Source organism: Passer domesticus, chromosome Z, assembly GCF_036417665.1.
Source record: "Passer domesticus isolate bPasDom1 chromosome Z, bPasDom1.hap1, whole genome shotgun sequence".
NCBI lineage: Eukaryota > Metazoa > Chordata > Aves > Passeriformes > Passeridae > Passer > Passer domesticus.
Window position 1 is genome coordinate 5,526,040 of NC_087512.1, and position 7,347 is coordinate 5,533,386.

A 7,347-nucleotide genomic window follows, 5' to 3' on the forward strand; every position below is an offset into this window, starting at 1 on the left:
TTTTTGTTGTCTTGTCATAATGCCCTGAAGTAACTACTTTTGAATTTTAAACTTTAACATTTATCTTAGCAATCATGCTGTGAAGATAAATACCCCTTGAGGAAGATACACAATTGGATCTTGTATGCTAGTAAGTTAGGCTTTGTACCAGTTATTACTGCACTAGGAAGCATGGGGGTTCAATAACAACCATTAGCATTTAGAGATACTCTGTTTATGTTCAGAGTATTGTACATGCACCAGTTAATTAAAGCCATGCAATGGTTGTGATCCTGAAACTCAGCTCTGGGATCCTTGGAAAACATTTGGGTGGCATAAAAGGGTCATAAATGAGTTTAAATTGTTCATTAAAATTTCCCCTGGTGCTAAACTTTCTGTAGGGGTCTTTTTCTCAGCTCTCTTCTAGCACAGGGGATATGGAAGGAGCACAGCTGAGAACTGCTATGGTAAAGCAATATTTTAGAGCAACAGCAGCTCCTGAAATGGAGTGCAAACTTCATCTTCTCACCAGTTTAAACAGTTCCTGAACCTCTTTGCATGTTCAGTGTCAGCCAAAAGGGTTCACTGGAAAATCACTTTTTTTTGTTTTCTTTTTTTTGTTTTCTTTTTTTTTTTTTTTTGTTTTTTTTTGTTTTTTTTTTTTTTTTTTTTTTTCCTTTTTAATTTAAACAGGATGCTTTTCAGCTGGCTCAGTACTTAGGTCTGATTTAGTCAGTGGCCATGTAGAGATGCTTGGGGGCCAGCACAACAAGGGAACAGATTGAGAAGAAAATGTCTTGGGACAATAGAAAAGTGAGGCCAGTTACACAATCTGAGTATTCAGCTGTCATACACCTTAGTTTCAGGGTGGTAATTACGTCAGGTGTTTAACTTAAGTAATAACCTGGTCACCTTTAAGCTGATCTAAGGCTGCACTGTTATGAAAGCAGACAGCTATCCTCTGTGACACAGTACCAGCACTCAGACGGCCTCGTGGTTAGCCAGATGTTACTGAAAAATCCAGGGGGAAAAAAGGATTAGGAAATGTGCTAGTACTGACATGGGGAGGAGATATTAATAGAGAGTTGGGAATAGAGTAAAATATATGTTTGTGCTTTCCTGATATGTGCAAAGCTGAAATATGCTCTAGACTGGCCTTGAAGGAGTTTTCACTTTGCTGACCGCTAAAAGAATAAATGACCATTAGACCACCAAAATAAACATTAAATTAGTTTTAAAATAAAAATTAGAAACAATCAGGACCTCTGAGCTTATGCACAGAGTCCTAGAAATAAGCCTGATTTCTCAGCCATGACTTATATAATTCTCTGAAAAAGAGTCTCTGCTGAGAGTGGTCCTGAAGCTTCTTTGACTTACATGGGAGCAATCTGTCCCCCTTGTTTGGACAAAGAGCCTGTGACCAGAGAGAAGGTGGTCACCCAGCAGGCAAGCAGGTGGGCCACGAGCTGGTCCCAGCCTCTCTGCCTGCTGGCTGCTCTCCTCCCCACTTTGCCTGCCAGCCTGCAAGGAGCCACTGCGGTGGTTATTTGTCTCCACATCGAGGACTTGCTTTCAGGCACAGCCTTATTGATTTCAGTGCTGGCTATACTGCTTGTTTTGTAACCTGAACAACTCATAATCTTTTCTTCCAAGTTGCATGAAAGCCAAGTAGGTATCAGGACCCCATAACATTGCAGAGAGTGTTACAGCCTTTGTCCTGTGCTGTTATTGCCTTTAGGCTTCATAAGAGGTGGGGATCCAGATTTATGATTCATATGATTGCCCATATAAGCTCAAGAACATTTCTTTTCTTTCCTTTTTTTTTCTTTTTTTCTTTTCTTTTTTTTTTAATTTTATTTATTTTGATCTTGGTTCATGACTTACTACAGAAACAAAATGTTTGTGATCATGATAATTTTGCCTGATTCTAACTCCCTTTTCCCTCCAAACTTTTAGTGGAGCTCTTAGCCACTTTCAACTAACTAGGGAAGATGTGAATTTGTATTTAATTTCTAAAGCATTTTTAGGAAAACTGGGGATTTGTTCCCATAACAGCCTATCCACAGAAGGATGCTCTGCCAGGAAGGATGACTGATCAGTTGCCATCAGGTGTTACAGACCAGCAGTCACCAAACCAATAGCTCTGGACCCATTTCTAATTACACTGATCTTGCACTATCCTGTAGGCTCTTAGGGGTATACGTTGGCAAGATGATTCTGGGACAGGATGGGGATTTGCAGTTAGTTGCTGCAAAACAGATTTCTGAAGTTTTGTTTTTAATGGATGTTAGATTTATTTCCTCTCTTATGCCTGTTGACTGGTGTCCTGATTGTGACTATCTTGTTTTTATACAACAAATCTAGAGATACTGCCCCAGTCAGCTGTTCGATGCACAGGGATCATTTGATATATTCTTCTCCTCTCTTCATGAAAGCCTGAGAAAACAAAACAAAACAAACAAACAAAAAAAACCCCACAAAACACCAAAAACCAAACCCTTAAGACTTGCCAGAACTGTGGCTCATCTCCCTCCCTGCCTCAGATAAGCTGGTGGGTAGGAGTATTATATACTAAGACTGCTCTTTGCAACTGACCAGCTGCTTAACTCAGATTATTCAGAGGAAATTTTTTGAAACCCTGCAGGCAAAAATACCCTGCCAGTGTACTATATGCACACACATACACCCAGGTACAGAAGGTTTGACTTTCCTTTTCCGAAGGTAAATGCAGCCCTGATCAATTTAGATTGAGAGTTTAGGCAGTCTTACTTCCAGGTGAGATATTGCCACCTATTTTTATTTACAAGCATTACCAAGAATTTTAAAAGAAATTCCCTAAAATACAGTTCATTTAGAGCTTTTCTCTGACAGTCCAGTTTTTCTTCTATGTCTCTCACTGTGACATCCCCCAAACAGCCTGAGCTGACATTTGTGATCACTACTACCATCTCTTTAACATTCACAGGATAGTCTTTAACAGTTCTAGGGCTAAATTTCAGGCCAGTGTGTGTTCTGCGGCACCTCACCACCAGATAATCCCTCTGGGTATGATGCATAGAGCAGATTCCCCCTCCTCCCAAGAGAGTAGGGCACATACACATTGTACTACCACCCCACTCCTCCCTATCAGAAGATTTGTCTGTCCCTGGGTGCATTCATGCACTGGAGCAGAAAATAAGAACATAAAAAAATATATAGAAAAATATATAATTTTAAAAAGAGACTAATCTGTAGGGTAAACCAAATTAATTCTACTCAAGTCAAAACAGTTATCCTGATGTTCACTAGATGAGGGTTAATTTTATAATTTCTAGCAGTACAAGCAGCCATGCTTCAGTTTTACCTGCAGATTTACAGAATACCAGTATTTTAAGCATGCAACAAAACAGCAAACCACAGTGTAGCCATTGTTTCCTTGTAGCTGGTTGCTTATTTTAGACAGGAAGAAATCTGTTCTTTTCAAAATATAATGGAAAAGATTACTAGCCACCAAATATATAGCAGCTGGAGGTGTCAGTTTGAATGCAACACACACATCAAAATACAAACATTTTTAACAGGTTCTTGTGCAGAACCAAGAAAAACCAAATTAGCAACACACTTGTCCTATCTATGCTCGATGCTTCCATGTATTTTTATAATTTAAGTACATTAAAAGAAAATAAAATCTGATGAATGCATAAAAAAGAAAATGATTCATTTTGCAATTGTAACCTAATCGGCTCCAAATCTCTGCAGGCTGTGGGGCACACCACTGAGCTGAAGTCATGTTGAAGAAACAGCTTAAAATGACTCACACTCCCTGGTTTCTGGGAAGATTAGGTATTTGAGGGGAGAGTGAGAAAAGGGGGGTGTTTGGGACTTTTTGCCATTCTTTTCCCAAAACACAGAAAGGAACAGCTTCAAATGCTGCAAGCATCCTGTTTGAAAAGGTGACTTCAGAGTGCAGGACTACCTGGATTGATTTTCCCAGACATGGGAAGTGGCACTAGGTGGGCTGCGTGATCTCCAGACAGCTGTGCTCTTTCTTTGTGAAACGCTTTGAGATTTACGATTTCAAGCCACCGGTGCAAAGGAAAAAGACGTAGCTAAATTAAGAGAGAGAGAGAAATAAGTTTTCTATCGGATTTTTAAAGCAATCTGAACAATTATATTTGCAGGGATATTATTCTCCCTTTAGATTTATCATATGATGCAAAAATTCTACAGAAGGGGCAGCATCCTTTATTAAATTAAGAAGTATTTAGAGTGATTTCTATAGAATCCAATTTAATTTCTATAAGCCCCTATAGGTTTCAATCCTTTTCTATTCTGTAGGATTTCTCCATAGGGACAGTTATTAGCGGCAGCAGGATTTGATTCACAGCAAAGTTGTTTTGTAGAAAGGAAAAATGGCTTCACTAGGAAAGATTTTAATGTAAACCGGTGTCTGCTTTTGCAGGTAACCTAGGCTGCTAGGCTGTTTGGCCAAACTGGGGCTGGATATACCCACAGTGATGAAATAAAACTACATAGGGGTACAGTGAACTTTGCCCGAGTGACATATGTAGGCTTCAGTCCTGAGAAATCGACTTTTTTTTATTTTTCTTTTTTTCCCCCTTTTTTTGGGGTATTTTTGAGGCAGACTCGCAGAGCCATCAGCTGAATGGGAAGTCTGACTGCTCGTAGTGAGTAACTCAGGTATAAAAGCAAGTTCTTTTAAGGGGGAAATGGCTCCTTAATCTGCCATTTGGTGGGAGCTGGCAGTTTCTCAGCACCAAGTTGCATCCTATAGATCTACCTGTGATCGTGCAGCTCTTATTGCCCTCCCCATTACCTGACTGCTTGCCAACAATTTGAGGCTGCATTTTATGAGGCAGCAATACACATGGGCTCTGCCAAAGCCGGCTCGGAGCAACACAAAGAGGAGAAGCAACTCAGCCAGCAGTGACAGTTCCTCTGCCCCAGCTCAAATGACTAACTGGGTAGGAAAATCAGATTCACAGACTCTCTTAAACACTGAATCACACTCTTGTGTCTAAAGTACTTTGCAAACACATGTTCCCAGTTGCCTTTCCAGCACACTGTGGCCCTTTGGATCAACAGCAGTGAGAAGGAGCGCAGACCCAGGGTTTCATTTTGCCAGCAGCCTGCAGCACGGAGACCGTGGTGCAAGTCGTACACACCTTAAGTTTTAGCGGTTGCCATGGCGATGAAAGGAGGCATTACAAAATGCACAAGCTGTTGAACATGTTGCGGGAGCTGAGAGGAAGGGCTAAGAATAAACTTTGGGCTAATTCTCCGTAACGGCGCGCTCCAAGCAGCTGCTGCTCGGCCAGCATCACATCCCAGCATCACATCCCGGTTAAGCAGCTCGTTAATGCCAGGCAGATTGGAGCAGGAGGGTGTCGCCCCGCTGGGCACTCACAGGTCCTGGTACCCAGCACAACGGCTGCAAATGGAGGGTTCTAAAGAAAGAAAGGGCTAATTTTGTTTTGATGATTATTATTACTATTTAATTCCTCATTTCCATGGGGCTGACAGATAGGATTGCGCCAGCTGCCGGCGTATGAATAACCCTTTTTTACTTTAATACTGTCTGCAAAAGTCCCGTCATGACAAAAGCCGTAGTGATGAGCTGGAACAATAGGAAAGGTGCCCCTGCAGCTGAGGCAGGAGCAGGAGTTTTGAAGGGGAAGGAAGATGAATCTCACCCTTCACCCTCACTCCCAGAAACACAGAACAGGACCACAGAACAGAATCACCAAATGTACTGAGTGGGAAGGGACTCAAAATAACCACTGAGTCCAACCCCCGTATCTCTGCATACCAAAGAGGATGCAGGAGGCCTGGCCATTAACACTGAGGCAAAGAAACCTCCAGGGTGTTTTTCAGACTGAGCATTCCTGCCTCCCAAAACATCCTGACGCAATGACATAGGCTCACATAGAGCAAACAGGTAAATGCTCTGTGTGCTTCTTGTAGAAAGCTGGCCTGAAAGACAGTTTTTCATTTTCCATATACCTCAGACCTGTGCCTCCACACTCGCTGTTCTGAGGCAGAATTCTTTAGCAAAGCCTTTTCTTCTGCCTGACAAAACCCCACTAGATGGCAACATCCCTCACCCAGCACTGCCAGAGCCGGATCCCTCTTTGCGCAGGGGCTGAGTGTGCTGGGGGGTGGCAGATAAGACACAGAGATCTTGGATATTATCGTGTGCTGAGATTTCCAAAGTGCAAACAGAAACTGATCAGCAGAAAATTCATCGCCAAACTCACCCTACTTTTAAACAGAAATGTAACCATCGACGGCAAAGTGTGTGTCACCTGTGTCTGTTGATGATACAGAGAGTGACTTCTGAGCACCTGTGCAGATTTCAGGTCCTGTAACTCAAGCAGCCCTGATCATTAAGGATACAAAAACTACAAACCCCAACAAAATCTGATCAGTTCTTACCCTCAGCTCTCACAGGCTTCCCCTACTGCCTTGTCTTTCTCTAAAGTATCACCATAAACTAATTTTGATTACAAGCTTTTTATGTAAATATCTGTTTACATATAGTGTTCATCACATTTTGAGCATAGCTTTCAAGATTAATAGGAAATTTTTCAGGTTTCTTTGTGCACAGGGCCCAATCTATACATATATGTTTGAGACCCTAGTCTCAAATGTACATGCATGCATACAAGTTCTTGGAGGAACTAGAAAATCACCCAAAACCATGCAGGGAATACAAATGTGCTGCAGGAGGAACAGATACAAGAAAGTATAAGATGGAACTTAGAGGAAGGACAAAAACATGAATATATATTTCCACAGAGTGTTATAGAGATCCAATAAGCAAGATAATAACACCATCAGATGTGATGACTTTTCATGAAGTAGAAAATGTCAAGTTTTGAGTCTCCCATGTAGGTCAATATATGGAACATTTCTCAGGGATATAATCCCAGCCCTGCCACAGGATCTGGTAATGATGGCCTGGATGATGGGTCACCTGGATGATGGGTCACTTGGATGATGGGTCAGGATGATTTGATGCTAAGAACAAAGCACTCAACCCCATGGAATCCCTAGAGTGGGTCCTTCCTGACAAACTGATAATGTTTAATCTTCATGTTTTATCCATCCTCTTAGTTCCAAAGGCAGGGTGAATGCATCTCTCATGACAAAATTTTCCTACCAACATGTGCTAAATTTGGGTTGCATGTTTTTTCTCCCTTTTCCCAATACAGACTGCTTTTGATATTACTGTTATAGAACCTCCAATTTTATGTCCTGCAGCAGGAGCACATGAGGTTCAACCCAAACTCAGCTTTTTAAAAGGGTGATAAAGGAAGGGAGCTCTGGGCAGGAGTGCCACAACCTTTTCCACAGAAATTCAGGCTA